Source organism: Eutrema salsugineum, unplaced genomic scaffold (genome assembly GCF_000478725.1).
Source record: "Eutrema salsugineum unplaced genomic scaffold, Eutsalg1_0 scaffold_8, whole genome shotgun sequence".
In the NCBI taxonomy this organism is placed as follows: domain Eukaryota; kingdom Viridiplantae; phylum Streptophyta; class Magnoliopsida; order Brassicales; family Brassicaceae; genus Eutrema; species Eutrema salsugineum.
In genome coordinates, this window is record NW_006256414.1 from 10,219,393 (window position 1) to 10,241,162 (window position 21,770).

Genomic DNA, 21,770 nt, shown 5'->3' on the forward strand with positions numbered 1-21,770 from the left:
TGCCTAACTACCACACATATGGATTGATACCCCTTATACTACTTTGACAAGGGGATTGATAACCCATCTAAGGCTTTAAAAACTTTAGTTATCAATTGGCGCCGTTGCCATATTGTGTGGGGATTGTTAGCATTAGTTTCTGATATAGTTTTTGAGATCAAGTTTATTTTGTTTTACTGATCACCTTTCAAGCTCTGTCTTTGTTTTCAGGTTTATGATCACAAGAAGCCAAGCCAGAAGACAAAGAGAAAGAGCTGTTCACTTGGAGAGGTTAGGAATGAATCAGCAAGTTGGGAATGAGCATCAGGCTCAAGAAGCTGATCAAGGTCAAAGAGCTGGTAATGGGATTGGAATTCAGGCTCAACAGGCTCAGGTCCATCAGGGACACGCTCAGGGTAACCAGAACCAAGACCGACCTCAGGTTAATCCACCACAGCCCCACCCAAACCCACCCATACGTCATCAGCCCCAACCAGTCTTTGTTGGTGAGAATGACCGAGCTTATGCACACCAGTATGGAGCAGGAATCAGGCCACCTCCTGTCCAAAACAACAACTTTGAGGTGAAGGCCTCTTTGATCAATATGGTTCAGAATCAGAAGTTCCATGGCTTACCTATGGAGGATCCCTTGGAGCATCTGGATCAGTTTGACAGAGTTTGTGATCTCACTAAGATCAATGGGGTATCTGAAGACAGTTTCAAACTGAGATTGTTCCCATTCAGCCTTGGAGATAAGGCACATCAGTGGGAAAAGAACCTCCCAAGAGGATCCATCCACACATGGGAGCAATGCAAGATTGCCTTTCTATCCAAGTTCTTCTCAAGCTCAAGGACTGCAAAGCTAAGGAACCAGATTTCCAGCTTCACTCAACATTCTAATGAGACCTTTGGAGAAGCTTTGGACAGGTTTAGAAGCTACACAAATAAGTGTCCACATCATGGCTTTTCAGAAGCCTCTCTCCTTAGCACTTTGTATAGAGGAGCTGTTCCTAAGATCAGGATTCAGTTGGACACAGCATCAAATGGAAATTTCTTGGCAAAAGAAATCAATGCAGCTATGGAACTTGTTGAGAACTTAGCCATGAGCCAAGACACTTATGGGGAAGATTATGATAGAAGCTATAGAGGAGAAGATTCTGGTAGACACCAAGAGCTGGAAGAGAAGTTTAAAGTGTTGAATATAAAGCTTGACAAAGCCCTAGCTGCCACTCAAAAGCCTATACACTATGTGAGTGAGGAGAAGAGATGCTTCACAAATATCAATGAAGAGGGTCTCACTCAAGAGGAGTTGCACTTCATTGGAAATCAAAACAAGTTCAATGGTTACAATAACTTCAACAACCACCAGAACTTGTCCTATAGGAGCAACAATGTGGCCAACCCCCAAGACCAAATATACCCTCCTCAAAGCTTTGTTCAACAGAATCAGTACCAAGGTAACTCCCAAGGTCAACAGGGTTTTCAGCAACCAGCGGTTCAGAATCAAGGGAATAGCTTCACAAATCAAGTCAGCCTACAGCCAAAGGCTCCACCTCCTGGTTTTGGCCCACCAACTGTTCAACAAAGTCCTGATTTCAATGTTCTTCTCCAACAGCTCTTACTAGGACAACAAAAGATGGTATCTGACCTGGAGACACTAGGTACTGAACTAAAGTCTATTAAAAAGAACAAGGGCATCTGCACTTCTGAACCACAAGTCTCTCTTCCTGGTAAAGCTCTTCAAAACTCAAAAGATTATTGCAATGCCATCTACTCCAGTGAGGACCATTCAGCTGCTGTGCAAGAGATTGAAGACCTCCTTTATGGTCAAGTTTTTACTGAGAATGCACACACTCAAGTAGATGAGGACACCATTATAGATGATTTCATTGGCTTCTTACATGAACTCAATGAGGACATTGAGAGCAAAAGTGTGGGGGCAGCCGGTTCAGTTCTTTCTGTTCAGCAAGGGAATGATTCAGTGTCTATTGAAACAAAGGAGCATCCAACTGGTCAAGCAAAGCTAACAGATTGTGCCTCCACCTCTGAATCAACTCAGATGAAGCCCACCTCCCTCCCAAAGCTAGGCAACCCAGGGAAGTTCACCATCTCTTGCACTCTTGGAAACTTTAGAGTTGAGAATGCTTTGTGTGATTCAGGCTCAAGTGTGAGTATAATGTCTAAAGATATGATGGAGAAGCTAAAGGTCAAGTCTATAACGTCCTACCCCTCTTCTATCACCTTTGGTGATTCCTACTCCAAGAAACCATATGGATTTTTAGAAGACTATCCACTTCAGGTTGGTGAATGTATAATTCCCACTGATTTTGTGATCATGAAGATGAAGAAGACCAAAGAGCTCCCCCTATTGCTTGGAACTGCATTTCTCAACACCACTGGTGCAATGATTGACTTTGATACTCAAAGAGTGGTGCTCACAAAGGTGGATAAGGATGCCTTTTACCCTGTTCAACCATCTTTAGCTGAATTTTGTGGATCAGTTGTTCAAGAGATAGAACCCCCTAAGGTACTTGAGATGAAGTATGTAGGAAGTGCTGAGATTTTAGGTGGATCCCAATCTCTTTCAGCTGTGGAAATGGAAAAAGAACCTCACACCAACTCTGTTTACAAGGATGGGACTGAACAGCCATTGATCAGAGAAGAAGACATCTTGCTCTCATGGTCTCCTACACTTAGTGATCTAAGGATGATTAACACCAAAAGTGATGGCTCAGCATCAGAAGACAAGAGTATTAAACCTGATCTTTCTTCTCAAGACTTTGATCTCACTCCTTGGGTTGATGATGATGGTTCTCTGAAGTATAAGCTGGATTGCAATGGGAAGCCAGGTCTGTTTGCTGAAGTGAGGGCATGTCTCACAAGGGCCATCTTTGATAAAGACCCAGATGGTATTCAAGAGCTGGTGGACAAAGGTCTCAAGGTGGGATCTCAAGGACAAGGGTCTAATGGTTCCCAAAGGCAGCAAACCAACTCAGCTTTCTTGCTCAGGACCATTGAAGTGCTGAAGAGCATCAGTGCTCAACCTCACCCCAGCTGAAAACAGGTTTTTGAAAGTCAAACTTAGTGACTTTAAACAAAGTGCTCTTGGGAGACACCCCAAGCTTATCCTTGTATATAATCTTTTAATTCTTTTCTCTCATTTCTTTTTCTGTTTTAGGATCTTTTGATGGGTTTTGTGAGTTGGTCTCAGGTACTAGGTGATCTTTGGAGTACATAGCTCAGTGATGAATGGAAAAAAAAGCATGTGAGAGAGAGCTGAGAGAAGTGTTTAAGGCCAGAAAAACGTTTAAATCCCAAAAGCTGCGGCCTAGGAGTGCGGGTCAGAAGAGAAGAGCCCAGGCCGCAGCAAGACTCGGAATTTACTCCGGCCTGGGCGTGCTACCTGGTGTGAAGGAATCCTGGCCGCACAAAACCTGGGGAAGCCCGAAATGTTTAAGTCCCATTTACTGCGGGATGGGTGTGCGGGTCAGAAGAAAGGGAGCCAGGCCGCAGCAAGGTTCGGAATTTACTCCGGGATGGTCGTGCGACCTGGAAAGAGGAAGGTCAGGTCGCAGCATGAAGAGAACGGCCAGAATGCCTAAGTAACAAAAGCTGCGGGATGGTTGTGCGGGTCAGAACAGAACAAGACCAGGCCGCAGCAAGAAAGTTCAGGCCAAGCCAAATCCATCTCCAGTGGTGTCTGGCCTCATCTGGTGCAGATACTCACTCCCCTTTTGCACAAGAACCACACCAGGTATCACTCCAAACACTTGTAAATGAGCATTTAGCATTTTTCTTTATCTTTTGCATTTCATGTTTGACTTTTTTCTCTTTCTCATGCTTTTATAACACAAGGGACTGTGTTATTTAAGTGTGGGGGAGGGGTTTTGTGTTTACTAATCATGTTTATTCTGCTCTTATTTTCCTTTTCACTTTGAGTCTCATTTTGCATTCATCTAAGTGCATTTAAAAACCAAAAAATGGAAAAATCTGAAAAATTTTCACAAAAAATGTTCATGTAGTTGCATTCACATTTTAGGTTGAGTCTAGTTTGCATTTTCATATAGGTTGCATCTTGCTGGGAGTAATGATAGGTTCTTTCCTTGAGATTACATCACCTTGAGAATTTGGATTAAATATGCTTGTGAAATGACTTAGGTGCTTGCAAGGCTTGAAATGATTTGAATCTGAGAAGCAAGTTTGAATTGAACTCAACTCTAATAAGTGAAAACCTTGAACTTGACTTGAAATTATCTTTGATGCATTGTTTGAATAAGCTTGTGGATACCTATATACATATTTGAGCTAGAATCCTGTTTTTACCACCCTCTTCCTTAGCTCAAATAGCTGAGTCCACATCTGGATCAGTTTTCCTCACCTTGAACCCATCCTTCCTTCAAGCCAAATGTTTGTGTGTGACTGAAAGGCCACCTTGGATCAAACTTAGCAGAAAGTGTTAGGTTTAGAGCGACAAGGGCAAGTCTCATTGAGTGTTAAGTTCCATCATCAATGAGCTGAGAGATTTGGTGAGAACTAAGTGTGGGGGAATACTTGTTGGTGAGTGGAAAAAGGAGAGATGAGTGGAAATAAAAGGAGAATGGTGAGAACTAGGGGATAGAAAAGGAAAAGAAATCAGTCTTGGAGTTTTGAGTCAAAGAAAGTGAGCTCTAGTGTTTTGAAAAGAAAAAGTCTAAGAAGCCCAAGAGCTCAAATGTTTTAGAAAGAAAGAAAAAGAGGCTAGAAGTTACAAAAGAAAGTGAAAAAGAGCTATGTAAAGTTTGAACTCCAAGATTGAGTGTGAAAATGAAAAGTGAGTCCCCTAGTGAGAGGAAATTAGTGTGGAAAGTGAGGTTCTTGAGAGGTTGAACAAGTGAGAAAGCTTTGAGTAGAGTGTGGGGTGGGATGAGTCCTTGCCCTTGTATGCATAGGTTGCTTTTTACCTTTAGCATTCTGCCAAAGTTTGATCATTCATAGAGAGATCCCCTTGCTGCATTGAACCCACTCAGGCGCTGATGAGATCATTTTAGTCTCATTACCTCACCCTAGCCAAACTTTGCTTGTTTGAACATTGCATCATTTGATCCACTTGGTAAAGAGCTTAATGAATGTCAAAGAGTTGAGGAATAAGAGAACTTGTGGAGATTACTGTTGAGTTGTTACATCAGAGTATGGTCTTGCATTGCATATTGAGCATGAACTTGAATTCTCTTAGTTGTCACTTTTCTCTTTCAAAGGAAATATGAACTCCCAATGCATTCAACCTCTCTCTCTCATTTGTTCTTTTTGCTTGAGGACAAGCAAAGGATAAGTGTGGGGGAGTTGATATATTCATAAATTGCATCATTTAATGTACATATTCTAGTCCAAATCATGTCTCATTTGCATGCATTTTAGGTGTTTAAGCATTGTTTTAGGACTTAGGAGATTGCATTAGGTCCAAGAGAGTTTTGCATGTTTTGGAGTGTTAAACAGGTGCTTTTGGAGTTTATTTGGAGTGGAGGATGTGATTCAGATGAAGAAATGGAGTTGAAATGATCAAAAATGGTGAAAAGGAGCAATTTTGGGTTTCTCGGCAAAATGATATACTGATGGCCGAAGTCTCTCGGCCAAAATCCTTCCCGCGGGTAGCTTTCTCGGCCAAAAACACGTACCGCGGTCAAGTCTCTCGGCCAAAATCTCCGGGTGCAGACACGTTTCCGAAATCGCCCGTCCGGGGAACCTTCCGGTCAGATTCAGCTATCGGAGTCTTCATAAAGGTTGGAGATAATTGAGTCAAGAGTTCATAACAGTTGGAATCAAGGCATTTGGACCACGGAACTGAAAGATATGGTAATCGGAAGACGAACAGGTCTCGCACTCATTCCGGAGCAATCCGATACCCCTGAATGATCTCCTGTCCGGGGAGCCTTCCGGTCCGATTCAGACGGCGGGTGCTTCATAGAAGTTGGAGAGCATTGCATCACGGTCTCTTAGCAAGTGGAATCGTGGAATTCGGACGCGTGAGCAGAGAGATAAGCTTGTCGGAAGGAACCCCAGTCTCGCAGGTATTCCGGACCGAGCAGATCAGTTCTAAAGGATGCGAAGGACGGTGCACTTCCAGGCCGATTTAGTTTCCGGGTCCTTCATGAGAACCATAGCCATTTGAGTCTTCTTTCCAGAACGTCCAAGAGCATTCAATTCGGATCTATGAGCAGAAAGATACAGTCTCCGGAATGGACACATGTCTAGACGCCTCTCTCTGGTCGTGTACATGCACTGCAAAGATGTGCCCTCCAGGAAGCCTTACACTTCCCAAGCACCGAAGCTTTCTTCACCAAAGTTGGAGATAAATGAGTCCTCTGTCTTCTGCAACCGAAATCATTCAATTCGGACAAGTCTCATAGGAGTTACACTCTCCGGAATGCGAAGTGGTCTAAGCTGCTCTGGATGCTGCGAGATGGTCTTGCGACTTGGTTAACCCGCACGATCACTCGCAAATCACTCCGACTTGAGCCTGCGACCTAGGTGCAATAGAGACCAACCCGCACAGTTTGTACATTCCCCAGAAACCGCCTTAGCCCTGCGAGTTGGAGAGGAAGGAGACCAAGCCGCAGCAACACTCGCAAAACACTCCTACTTAGGCGTGCGGCTTCACAAGACAAGTCTTCATCTACTGCGACTTAGGTGTGCGACCTGGGACATACTGGACTGACCCGCAGGATTTCCACTTGACCCAACTGAGCCGGGTCAGTACCCAGTTTGTCCTGGGCTGACCCGGTCCATTAGCACTTAGTATATATAGTTTTTTGGGAGAAAAACCCTATGTTATCTTCTCTCTTAGTTTCTCTCTAGTTTTCTTTCCTTTTTAGTGTAAAAAAACGTTTTTGATTAAGAGATATCTGAAGGGATTTGATCATTCCAAGTCTGTTTCTTATCATCTCATCATCTCATTTCTGCTTCTAATCATGATTAACATCATCTCTTGCAAAAGATTAGATGTGTTCTTCATGATTAGTGAGTAGTCATCTTTTAAACTTCTAGGTGTGTAGATTAGGGTGCTTAGATGTTTGATTGGTGATGTTTAGGGTTTAGATTCTCATTTCATTTCCTTAGTTAGCTGCTCCTAATGCCAGATTTCCTTGGGAAAGTGAAATCTGGGTTCATAGGCATTTCATGCACCAAAAGTGTTTGATGAAATGCCTGAAAGAGCTAACTTAAGGGTTTATGCCTTTTTCATCATGGGAATGATTTGTTAAATGCATGAATGACATATTAGAACTGTTTCTTAATGCTCATTGATTCATATTTCACAAATGATGATTTGGTTTGAAAGTGGATTAGTGTAGAGATTAATGCCTTCATGAGAGGATTAGTCTAGATTAGAGTTCTAAGTTGAAATGTTTGAGATCATGTGATTGCTTGTTATGTCTTTCTGTATAAGATTCAGTCTTCTTGGTTGAGAGATTGTTTGGTCACTTATTAGGCTTGATGCATTATGCTTGCTGATTGCTTGATTATATCTAATGGTTGTTAGACTTGATTAAGTGATTTGCAAAGGGATTATTGTCATGGGAATGAATTAATCTGAATAAGAAGCCTGGACTAAAGAGTAGCAAGTGTTGCATTATGTTCTTAGCATCATGATTCAATATCTAAAGCACCCTAATCAATGATCACATCTAGAGGTTTAGCTTTTATCATTTGCTTAATCACCATCATCTTGTTTTGTTTGCTTGCTTAGTTCATTAATCATAGCTTGTTTGTTTCTTGTTTTATGCTTTCTTGTTACTTTGTTCACACCAAAACTCATCTTTGATCACTTGACTTAAGAACCTATCACATAAACTAGTGCCTAACTACCACACATATGGATTGATACCCCTTATACTACTTTGACAAGGGGATTGATAACCCCCATCTAAGGCTTTAAAATCCGGGACTCTTTTTACTAAAAGTCATATTCTGATCCAAATTGGCATGATAATGACAAGCTGGGATGGTCAAAACCCCTCTTCAGGAGCAAACGGTGTATGCTATCAACTCCAAAAAATCTCAAGAAAAATCGTCGTAAACTCATCGTCGTATAATCTACGACGGTTTTTTTTCGTCGTAACATCGACGGAAAAAGATCATCGTAAATGCGTCGTACAGTTTACGACGACTTTACATCGAATTGCCTCGATTTGGTCTTCGCTAGGACCGTCGTTAAGTCGTCGTTAAAAATCGATGTAGGATCGTCGTAAAATATACGACTCAATTTTCGTCGTAATTCAGTCGTAATATATTTTATCATTCCGTCGTAAAATCGTCGTAAAACACGGACGTATATTCGTCGTATTTGTCGTCGTACAATTTTGTCGTAACTTCGTCGTACTTGTTACGACGAATATACGATGGTTTAATAAAATAATAATAATTATATTACGACGATTATACAACGTTTGTTATAATTGAAAAAAAAAATTAATTCGAATTAAAATTTAAATTAAAAAAAGAATTAATTTACAATTTAAAATTTAATTAAATTTCAAATTAAAATTAATTTTAGTAATTACAAAAAAACCCTAAAGATCTAGATCTAAATCTAAACTAAGGTCGATCCCGTCACCGGCCTGCTCCCCATCGTCCTCCACATGTTCTTTGCCGGGTCTTCGGGTAGAGGTTTCCGCCACCTGATCCCCGGGTCTTCGGTTAGAGGCTTCCGGCGCATGATCTCCGACTCTAGGAGGATCAATCCCGAGAGACCGGAACATCTTCTCGTCCGTCTGCACCGGTGGTTGTCTCCTAGAAGATGACCCTGCAGACGATCCGACAACTCCATCAGTCTGCAGCCTGTCCAACAGCGCCATGAGCACCGGGTTGTCGACCCCCATGATCTCAAAGAGACCGTACAGCTGGTTGATCTTCGTCCCGTACTGGGTCCGCATCTGATCGATCTCCTGGCGGATAAGCGGATCCGGTGCCCGGACATGACCAGTTGCCGTAGCGGTCGGGGTATCACGGATGGATCCCATCCCTAAAACCCGCCCCTTTTTCTTAGGGGCAACCTAAAAATATTTAAATAAATTATGTTAAAAAATACAATATAAAATTAAAATTAACTAAAATTTATTAAAAGAATTTACCTCTTCAAAAATTTGGTCCATCTCCGCCACCGTCAGCGTCGGGGTCGATTGGACCGAGCTACCTCTGGGAGACGTTGGACGCACCTGCTGAGTGAGTTGCGTCTGCCGCTCCTCGATCGCCGCACAGGCGGTGTTGTAGATCTCCTCCGCCCGAGGATCTGTGAATTCGCTGTTCCGCTTCTTATGGGTCTCGGCGAAGACTTTCGTCATCGGAGGAAGTTGTCCCCCGTTTTCTTCAACCTACAAAATCAAAATGAAAATATTAATAAGACAAATAAGAGTTAATTATTTAAAAACAAAAAATTAAATATTTAAATTTAATTACCATCATAAGTCGTCTCCCGGCAAAAGGAATCTGGCCGGAAGTGTGCGGGACGTTCTTCCGATTTCCCGCATCGTCAGTAGCGTTCCTGAAAAATATATTCATTAGAATGTATTAAGGAGAAAAACACATAATTTAATTATATATTTAATATAAACACAAATTAAAATACCTGGATCCAAAACACTTGGCGGCAGTAGTCTGGTTGTGCGGATTCAACCAGTACTGTACCAGACCCCGCCAGACGGTATCGGGCATCGGTGTTGGCTTGGCCTTGTCGCCATCGACCTCCCAGTTCCGCTTCCAGTCGGAAACGGTGTTGTTGTGGCGGAATTTGACCTTCTCTTTGAAGGCCGTTTCCACACGTCCGTGTGCGGATGTTTCTCAATGCCAGTTTTGCTAGGAAAATAAACAAAAAGTTAGTAATTATTGTAAAAAATTAAAAATAATAATATAAATCAAAATTTTAAAGTACTTACCGCAAAACACTTGAACCAAGTGTCAAGCGTTGCCTGATCCAGCTTCTTCCAGCTGGTATGGGTTGTACGAAAAACCCTTTGATGATGTCCGCAACGTTACGACCGACCGCATTGTCGGTCGTAAACCTAGTCAAATGCAAATAAAAATTAAATTAATTTCAATTAATTATAAATATTATTTGTTTAAAAAATATTTTTAAAAAAAAACTCGTACCAAAATGTTCCCGGGACTCGATCCGGATCGAGTTTGTTCATACTCTCACGATCCGGTTGGCGTAGAAGATCTTGTACTGTAAATTGGGCATACGGTATAGGCTGTATTGGGGCTGCTGGTTCGGCTGGTGCGGGGGCTGCAGCTGGTTCGGCTGGTGGTGGTGGAGGCGGTGCCGGCTGTGGTACAACGACCGGTTGGGAAACCGTTCGTTGTGTTCCCGAGGACTCCGGGATGACTGACCCTGTCGCTGAGGTGGACGGGGCCGTACCGTCTAGATCTACCATCTGTCGGTAGTGGAACCTCTTTGCCCGAGGAGCCATATCTAAGTAATCTACAAAATTAAATAACATATAGTTACTAATTATATCATATATTTATAAATTTTGGGCCTATCTAAATTTCGAACCTAAACCCTATCTAAATTCCGGGCCTATCTCTTATTTAAACAAAACTATATATAATGAAAATAATTAAAAAAAATACTTACAAATAAATTGGCTGGAGAGTAGGGAGACAAGGGAGAGGTAGATTTCTAGAGAGAGAGAGATTTCTAGAGAGAGAGGGAAGAGAGGAATGAGCGACGAAGTAGGAAAACTCGCGTCCTATATATAGATTTTGTGATCGTCGTAAAATCGTCGTAACGTTACGACAATTTTACGACGATTTGGTTGTATAACAGTCGGTCCACTGCATGACATGACACGTGTCATGATGGGAGCGTTTGACCGTTACGACGGTTTTACGACGACTAAACCCTAAACCGTTGTAAAACCGTCGTAACCTTACAACTTTTATAACCTCGTATCTCGGATCTGGAGCCAATCCGGGTGCTATCAGACGTATGATCCTCATTAGTGTTACGACGGTTTAACGATGGTTTTAGGAACAATAGTCGTAAAACCGTCGTAACGTTACGATAATATTACGACGGTTTTACGATGTTTATGTAAAAAGTTATCAAACCCTAAATCTTTCAATAGGCTTATTGCATAAAGAACAACGCAAAGGTTATTGTATCCTAACATATAACAAAAGGTTTATAACTTTGCATGTATGATGGATTTAGTACATGAGATAGTAAATATTGAAATTCCGTAATCTAATATATAACATTTTACTTAACATTTACAAAAACATGCATGAACTTGTAAATATGTATGTTTTTTTTCAAATTTTTGATTTTGATCAGATTGATAGCATTTCATATAAAATAAGATAACCAATCAAAAACATTTGTGAAATACCTTACAACCAATCAGATATAAAAGATTCAAAATCTTGGATTTCAATATTACGACAATTTTACGACTAAATAGTGAACGCGTCGTAAAATCATCGTAATATTACGACGATATTACGACTGATCATCGTAAAGACGTCGTAATGCTTAAACCCTATTCATTCAGAGCTTAAAACCAAGACTTCGGGTTTAGGGTTTATAAAAATCGTCGTAAAACGGTCGTAAAATCGATTTTTTTTTCCATTTAAAAAATTCAAACAAACAAAGTTACAATTTACATAATAACAAACATTCACTAAATACGATGCATGAAACTCAATCAGATTCATCTTCCTCTATTACTTCGTCACCATCACCGTCGTCTTCCGCCAAATCGTCATCATCGGTTTCAGCAAACTCATCATCACCTTCTTCTTCTGTATCATCGAGAAGATCTTCAACTTGCCTGTTCCGAGGGTCTATTAAGAAAATATCCTCATCAACATCTGGTTCAGACAGATCTACGCAAGTGTCCTGTTGAAGTGGAACATCCTCAACCCCTACAATCTTGCCCCTCGGAGCCACTTTAACTACAGCTAACCATGAAATTCCTGTTGATCGAACTCGAGGGTATGGCAGAAACGTTACCTTGAGAAGCTAATATAAATGGCTCAAACCTGTTGTACCATCGTGATTTGTTCACGTCAACAACTCCAAACTTGTTTAGACGTACCCCTCTTCCAACAGTTGGATCAAACCAATCACATTTGAAGAGAACAGTTTTCAGCCTTAACAATCCATAATACTCTACTTCAATTATTTCTTGCAGAACTCCATAAAAATCTATTTCACCCCTCACACAAACTCCATAGTTAGTTGTCGTCCGCTTTGCACCGTGACGGTATGTGTGAAAAACATAGCCCCGAGTGAAATACATGGAGGCTGTAGTTATTTTTGCCATCGGACCTAGTAGTAACTCATGGAACCATGTTGGAAATTCATCCGGATCATTCGGGTCCTCCTAATAAGAAAAAAAATTGCTTAATTTCTTGATTTGGATTTATAGCAAATTAAAGTAGTCTTTTAATTAAAATTTTATACGTACTTGTCCTTTTAACCACTGGGCATAGTGTTGATCTTTACGATCATTGATTTCAGTTTCAGAAACCCTAGATATGCATTCTTTAACCTCATCAACGAATGTGCTGAAATAACAACAAATAGTTTATTAATACTGACATATATATATATATAAATATATTATTAATTAAAAAAGTACCTTTCGTACGATGACAACTCTTCACAATTTAGCAGGATATACGTATGTGCACTGTGATAATATTTTTCATTCGACCACTAAACTTCTTTTAGTTTTCCACTAAGACGTCCGATCGGCGAGAATATGTCAGGTACACCCTCAACGGCATATGTTTGGCCAACTCCTCCATCATCATATCGACGAGTAGCTCTTTTGCGTGTTCGTACTTTCAGTGCAAAATAGTACGAAATGAAGTGTGAAGTCTCTTGCGTCAAGCTTCCCGCCACAATTGAGCCTTCCACTTTAGCTAGGTTTTTTGCTTTACTCTTAAGATGCTTCATGAAACGCTCGAACGGATACATCCACCTGTACTGAACGGGTCCACCTAGCTCTGCTTCGTGAGGGAGATGAACAGGAAGATGTTCCATAACATCAAAAAATGATGGTGGGAAGATCTTTTCCAAATTGCACAACAAGATTGGAATATTCAATGCTAGTTGTGATATTACATCAACTGATAATGTTCGTGTACTAAGATCCCGAAAAAAGCACCAATGCCTCCAACAGCTTCATGGACATTTTTAGGCAAGAATTCAGCAAATGCAAATGGAAATAATCGTTGCATAAACACATGACAGTCATGGCTTTTAATCCCGGCAAACTTTAACCCCTTCTCAACAGATTTAGAAAGATTAGAAATATACACATCAGGAAATTTAACGTCAGAAGAAACTCATCTAAACAATGCTGACTTTTGATCTGCACTCAACCGAAATACAGGAACTGGTGCTTTCCCGTTTCTCAGTATATGCAACTCACTTCTGTTGCATAAATCAGGCAAGTCCAATCTTGACATACCATTGTCTTTTGTTCTTCCCGCTACGTTCATAACTGTATGCATGATGTTATCAAAAAAGTTTATGTGCATGACATCAAGATTGTGTCTGAGCAGATGATCTTTCCAATAGGGTAGTTGCCAAAAGATACTTTTCTTGTGCCAATTATGATGAACTCCATAACCTTCAGGCATATTTGCAGGAGTGCCAGTTTCCCCCACGCGTTACTGTTTCCTCTGCCCTCCAATGATCGATTTGCGCATGTATATCAACTCCTGTTAAATTTACGGGTGGAGGGACATGTATACTTTTGTTCTTCATAAATAACCTCTTGTTCCTCCGATATGGATGGTTATCCGGTAAAAACCTCCGGTGACAATCAAACCAACAAGTTTTTCTACCATGTTTTAGCTGAAACACATCAGTTCGATGAAGACAATAAGGACAAGATAGCCTCCCATGTGTAGTCCATCCTGATAGCATACCATAAGCGGGGAAATCGCTTATTGTCCACATAAGCACAGCCTGCATAGTAAATTTTTTCCCGTAGAACAGTCATATGTGTGAACGCCGGTATACCATATCTGATTCAACTCATGTATGAGTGGCTGCATAAATAAATCGAGAGCTCGCTTCGGATGATTGGGACCTGGAACCAAAATACTTAGGAAAACAAATTCCCTTTGCATGCACAAATCTGGAGAATGTTATAAGGAGTTAGGATTACTGGCCATAATGAATATTGTCTACCAGACATACCAAATGGACTAAAACCATCAGTGCACAGACCAAGATAGACATTCCGTTTGAACTTAGCAAAATCTGGGTATACCATATTGAAGTGTTTCCATGCCTTTGCATCTGATGGATGAACAACTTCTCCATCTACTTGTGTATGTTCCGCATGCCATCTCATTGATGCAGCTGTCCTTTCAGATTGATAAAGCCGTTTTAACCTATCAGTTATAGGGAGATACCACATACGTTGGTACGGTATCCTTTTAGGCCCACCAGTTTGCGGCCTGTATCTTGGTTTTTGGCAAAATCGACATTCCTCCAGCTGATCATCATCTTTCCAAAAAATCATACAATTGTCAACACATACATCTATCATCTCAGAAGGTAAACCAAGACTAAAAATCAACTTCTGTAATTCATAGTATGTTGCCGCTGCCAAGTTATCCTCCGGTAGATACTCTTTCAGAAGATCAGCCCAATCATCCATGCAAACCTCAGCCAGGTTATGATCTGTTTTAATTGACATCATCCTAGCTGCCAACAATAATTTAGACAGGCCTTCTCTACATCCTTCGTAGATTGGCTGATTAGCATTGTCTAACAAATCATAAAATCGTTTGGCATCTACATTAGGTTCCTCAACAGCATTACCAGTATGCGTTTCATGAAATGCATCAGTCACCATCTCATGCATCCTATCATGATCTACACTTTGATCAGATTGATACTGATTAGGCTGATGACCATAATTCGATTCATCAAAATCAACATGACTTTGATAATTACTACTACTACCAGGATTCCCATGAGTATTACTGCCATATCCTTCTCCATGTAGATACCAAACAAAATATTGCGGCATAAACCCTCTATTTAATAAATGCGTCCACACGGTTTTGGTTAGTGTATACCTCGTATTCTTGCATTTCAAACAAGGACAAAACATTTTCCCGCTATCTTTCGTTCTGTCCATATTTGTAGCCTGATACATAAATATTTCTAACCCGTTCTTGAACTCTTCTGTCAACGCCCCATCTGAATCTTTACGCATATACATCCAGCTTCTTAGCTCGTATATAGACATCTTAAAATAAACTCAAAATACTATCTCTTTTTATTGATTAGACAATAAAGAAGCTGGTCTCTTATGTCACGTCTAGCCACGTGAATGGAGTAAACCTTTTAATATTATTACTTCTTTTTTTCAAAGAAATAACTACTAGTTCGGGTTTCCAGCAATGGACAACCCAATATATCAGGATTTATACTAAAATTTAAGAGACCTACAATGGGTCTCCAGGATGATGATGATCTTATGTTTGAATGGTGATGTGTTGTGATTGAAAGAAGGAATGAAGATCTATTTATAGGAAAATTTTGGGCTTTACGACGCTTTTACGACGACTTTTTACGACGATTTTACATTCAACAATAATATTACGACAATTTTACGTCGATTATGCGATAAAATCTTTCATCTACATTAGTTAGGTAAACATGTTTTAAATGTTCTTCACCTAACTTCTTTGTCGACGTAAAATCGTCGTACTGATTACATCGAAAATCAGTCGTTGTATAATCGTCGTAATTTTACGTCTAATTTATGATGATTTTGCAATTAATATCAAATCTCTCGTTATCGATGTATATTCATCGTAATTCATCGTAAATTGTACGTCGAAGTTACGACGATTTTTTTGTACGACGGTTTTTTAATTTGACGTAACATCGTCGTACAATCGTTGTAAGTTTGCGACGATTTTTAAACCGTCGTAATGGACCGTTGGAAAACGATTATTTTCTTGTAGTGTCGACGTTTCCAACGAATTAGAAGGCTATGTATACTCGTTTTAGGTCATTCTAATGACCAAGTCGTGGAGAGAGAGCAGAAGAGAGCCGCACGCCTCGGAGTTGCCGTCTTCGGGAGAAGAAGGAGTCGCCGAAGGATCCATCATCATCATCCTCGTTCTTCATTCTTTACCTTTCTCTTATTTAATTTCCAGCAACTACAATACTTCTGTGATGTTCTTATACACTATGATTGAGTAATTCCTTTGTTGGGTTTTAAGGGATTTTTCAAAGGGATTCTTTGATTGATTTATGGTTTGTTAGATTAAGGTTTATCTTTAGAGTTCTTCGTCTAAATTTGCGTTTTGTTTATGTGGCTTGGATCGATCATCTAGCTACTGCGATTAGGTTGATTTACTCATCGAAAGTGTTGTTGAATCGATAAACCCTAATTAGATGAACAAATTCTCTTAGACGGCGTGAGTCGATCTAAAGCGTTTTGTGAAATTATCAAACTGATTTGTCTAGATACTTAGAGAACTGAATGAGAGTTTAGTAAATCTGAGTGAATTGATTTGTGATTAATACTACGTGAGTAGGTTAGTCTGGGTTTGATTTCAGGAACACATCTATTGAAAACTCTATGTTTAATTCTCTTGTTAGCTAGTCTATGATTTCCCGGCGAATTCCCTAACATCCAATACCATCTCGTATTGATTTGATCTTATTGTTTACTTATTTTTAAGTTTATTATTTGCTATTTTCGTCACTGTTCACAACCTCCAAACAAACACCCATATTTTCATCTTAGCTCAGTTCTCATCTCAAGTAAACTCATACTGCAGTTACATGGTCTTCAGTGGATCGACCCCTAAGTACTACAACGTACATCTGTGCGCTTGCAGAAAAGTAGGGTTAAAACCTGAGCACATCATTGGGTAAAATTAAAACTATAAAATATTATTTTCAGAAACAACATAATTGTATTGGCAGAAAACAATGAGAAAATTATAAAACAATAGACCTTGTTTTATTAATGTTACATATCTTTAGTAAACTATGAAACCAAAACTAATCCGAACTGGTTACTCTTTTTTTTGCTTAAAGATGCATGTCCACATAAGCTACCACGAAAATAAACCATAAAGTTATATTTAGAAATACAAACAAAAATAAACAACAATAAAAAAAATATATATAGTAGAACTCAAGGAGAAACTAAAACATAAATTCTACACACAAAAAAAAAAACTCATTTCTAGGTTTTGATCCTTCTGAAAAGATCAAAATAATATATTAGAGAGTTTTTCGAATATCAATTAAGCAAAATAGAAGTTCTATTAATTTTTTGACCAAAAAAGTACTAATGAATTATTTACAATTACCTATTAGATTCATTGAAGATATGATTGCAAAAGTTCGAACCAATCACCTATAGTTTGCGGGATGAACTCTAGGTTCAAGGAATACAACAAAGAAGCTCAGGTCAGTCTATATTTACGAACAATAACTCAAAAATACCCATAGGAAAAACTTAATAAAGAGAAACACGAATATCTAATACGGAAGCAACAAATTTTCTATATAGAATTACAAAGCAAAACAAAGAACACAAATATGATATCTCGATGACCAATCGCATAGAGAGTAAAAGGGGGATTAAAAAATAAGATAGTTGTGATGCATAGTAATATACAACACGATTAAAAGGTTAGCATGAAAGAACAACCAACTAAACAAACAATATAATTTAAACCAGATCGGGATATACAAAAATGTATTCGTGAAAAAGAGGTGGATGAGTTTTGTAAAAATTGCTAAACTTTAGAAGATGGTTGTTGTATGTAAAAATATATGTAGGTGATACGGGTATATATAGTAGGATATATGCTTTAGGATTTAGGGGTTTCAACGTCAGTGCTCCATTACCAGAATTGGTGGTTCTGACCGAGAACAAAATCGCTTGCTCATGAACAAATTCGCTGGCCCATTATCGAATGAAAAAGTCATGTCACAGGTTTTTACATGTAGGATTAATAATCGACCTATCAAAACAAATTAAAACGACACATAATATTTTTTTATTAATGCCACGTAGGATAATCGCTGTGGAGATGACACCTAAGATTTTTGACCTCGCAAATAATAGTATAGATAAGTTAGATTTCATAATTTTGGTGATTTTAAGTGTAATCTGGTGGGTGATCTGTAGCTGCTACATTTTGAAGCAATCCCTTGTCTGAAGGACACATACAGAGATGATGTTAAAGGAGCAGAGAAGGGTTGTCTCCGGATGTGCAAGCAAAAAGTTCCGACCATTCACACTAAAGAAAGAACACCAAAATTGAGATAATATTTCAGAGTTAAACTCGTAAAAATCAAATAACACAGCAATCAAACAAGGAAGAAGATGAGAAATATAAATCATACCTGAACGGAGTACTTAACCGTGAGGCTAGTCACACTATCACCACGAGAAATTCGATGAGAGATAACAAACTTTCAGATTCCATTATCTCTTTAGAACGCACCAGAAACCGGTCTCTTGAAAAGTTCCTTGATCCGCCATTGCATGGTGAAAGCTTTAACCACCAGATCTAATTCCTCTATAGCAACAGAGTTCCAAACTCTGCAAACGCAGCTCGCATGCACCATATTGCAGGAAGATAAGGCGGAGAGTGTCATAGAAGGAAAGTGCTATGAAGTCAGAGTTAACAGCTACCATAATCATCCTTAATAACAACTAGGATACTAGCCCGCATGCATGTGCGGACTTGAATGTATTTATAAAATTTGAATGTTATTGGATATAGTGTTAATTGTATTGGGTCAAATTTTACAATATTGATAGTTTATAGTGTGTGGTATGATGGGATTGTATTTGCCGTGTCTTGTTGTATGTATCCTATTTATGTATAATGAAGAAAGTAAAAATCAAGATCACATATAATTCCGAAAGAATCGATAATTGTAATGATGTATCTTGTTTGAGAATTTGTGATAATTCGGTAAAAAGAACATGTCATAGTTCTTGTAATCCTTCAGTCAATTAACGGTCAATCGAAAAATCCATACAATTCTAAAATTTAGGGTTGGTTTACAAAAGAAGAATGCAAAGATGTTAATAAATTTAAAACACAATATTATTATGTGTTGATTACATTAAAAACCTGAATTATTCGTAGGAGCGTAATCCATTAATTCCTGTTCTTGTAACTGCAAAAAATGTATAAAATTATTTATTGCCAATGATGTATATCTTTCAAATCGATAAAAATGACTATAAATAAAAAACCTTGAACAGATGAAATTTGTTTTACGGAGGTGGATATTATAAATTGGATTAAAAAAATTGTTTGAATCTCTGCTTTCATTTCTGCATAAAATTTTGACAATAAAATCTTCAATATCAAACCATGAACCTTCGGTTAGCAGAGGTTCGAATAAATCATGAAATTATCGTATAACCCGAGTGCATATTGTATATCCCTTTACAAATGAAAGAATTTGTATATTTTTGTATACGTCAGAATATATGTGAATTAGTGGAGTTTACTAAAATCACATAAAAATATAAATTTTACCTTCGCATCAGCAAGAACCAATTCTAATGTTACGCCCTGATGTGGTATATATTCAAACCAATTTCTCACCATTTTAACACGGATGCACCATTCAGTCGAGCTGTTGTTCAAGTCTTCAATGTAATCAAGTGGTTCTATTTTCCGATAAGACATGAAGGCTAAATAAGGTTAGTGTTTGTATATATATTGAAAATTTATCAAGACAACAGTAATTTAGGGTTTGAAAGATTTCAAGACAGAAATTTAAAATAAATACGTATATTGGGTCATTATATGATTAAATATCGGGTTCAGTAAATTACAATGACCATAATATATACAATATATCAACTTCTATAACTGCATTTCTATTCATGGTAACAATAGGTTTGTTATAAAATATAGTAATATTCTATTTAACACTCAGTACAATTTATACTATTCTTAGCATATGAAATTTGTAAAAATTAAGAACCTAAATTATAAGTACATGTGTACACAAAATCATATGATACTAATTATAATAACACCATTAATAGCAAATAGTCAGCATACTTCAATAAATATTATGAAAAATTCTCAAAGCATAATTATAAGTAATGGTCATAAAATAAGATAAAAACCATAAACCAATAAAATTTTCAGCATAAAAAATAAAAGGTTCAACATTACCCCCATATATAGGGGAATTGTAACAAATATAGTAGAGTTTAAGAGATTAAATAAAATCGGAGTTGATTGACTATTTCACGGCCAGCTTGGATCTCCATGGATATCAGTAAACGGTAACCTAAAAAATTGAACCACAAAATTTATATTCACCACAAATACAGTGTAAAATGAATAGAGGTTTACTGAGAATAGTGTTATACCAATCTAGAAAATGGGAAACTTCTTTAATATGCGGATTAAAAAGTACTTGAGATTGGTCGCCAACTTTTCTGATGAAGAAGCCGTCTATAACAAAATATAATCCTATATATTAATCATTGTTTCCAATTGAGGATCATTAAAACATTAGGTATCATTGATGTTAATTCAGCAAAGTAAAGATAACTAACCTTGAGAATCATAGAAAACGCAAGACATCCTAAGAGTCAACACCGTTTCATATGTTCCAATTTCTTCCCACTTTCTCCAAAACTCCACTGTTGTCCGTCCAGTCAGCTCAACTGTAATTTCCCTGAAGCTGTTTGAAATTATAATATACATATTAAGTATAACTGATATTCCTTAGGTCATATTTCTAATAATTTAACTACTTACTTCATGTCTCATATTTCAATTTTCAAATTGCTCCATGGTCCATGTATCAAGGCATCCGGATCATCTTCTAAACTCTTCAAGTCACCAACAAAGATTATAACACCTATCATGTCTGCGAAAATACGTTCTAATAAATAAAATATAATGGATAACAATCTACTCTAACAAATCATGATGGTTCAGAATACAAACCGACAGAGTAAAGAGAGTATATCTTCTAGTTGATGATATTTTCGAAGGGCATGAAATCCATCATATGCTTACGGTTCAATTCGGAAATTTTGGTTACAATGGTTTGTTCATGCATGATGATGGTTCTTGATAGTATTTCTGAAGGAGCCAAACGCATGGACGATTTTAAATAACAAAACACAATTCCACTCTCCTTCCTTAAACTTTTGAGTGAGGACGGGCATGAGATCCAAATCGATATCCGCTTCAATTTTATAACCCTAACAATGTATTAAGACGATATCTTATTTTGTAAATGATTAACCTAGACTGAGTAAAATTATTAGTATTGATAAAAGTTATGATAAAATGCACTTACATTCTCATCGCCAAGAATCAAGTGTGTTTCAAAGCGGCCCTTGACGATGTTGAATTCCTGCAGTCATCGGATAACTTTAACGATGATTGTTGGAATAACAGTATTGAGGGAAAGTTTATCAAGTGTGAAATAGGTTGCTATTTTTTTTTGTTCAAGCCCGGACTTTGGAAATGATGTTGTTGCCTTGGAGTTTTGTGATCGACAAAATGAGGAGATCTCTGTTGTAGGAGAAAAAGAGTGGAATAAAATTAGGGTTATTAATTTGAAAGATTGCGATTTTTGGTAATTAGTAAAGGCTAAATAATTGTTGTGTTAGTTGGGTAAGTGAGAAATAAATGCTGATTGGAAAAACAAAAAGGTAAGTGGTATAAATGAGAATAAAGTTTATGGTGCAGTATTTAATAAAGGAGATATATGTCAACTAACGAACTCCCACTATTTGAGAAAGGAAATC

The 21,770-nt window shown here is 38.2% G+C and overlaps 1 non-coding gene across 1 annotated transcript; it reads right to left on the reverse strand.

Annotated features, from left to right (window-relative positions):
- Positions 1-838: 838 nt before the first annotated feature.
- Positions 839-945, reverse strand: LOC112082327. Its single transcript, XR_002896989.1, has one exon. It is a non-coding gene; the product is annotated as a small nucleolar RNA R71 (small nucleolar RNA).
- Positions 946-21,770: the final 20,825 nt, after the last annotated feature.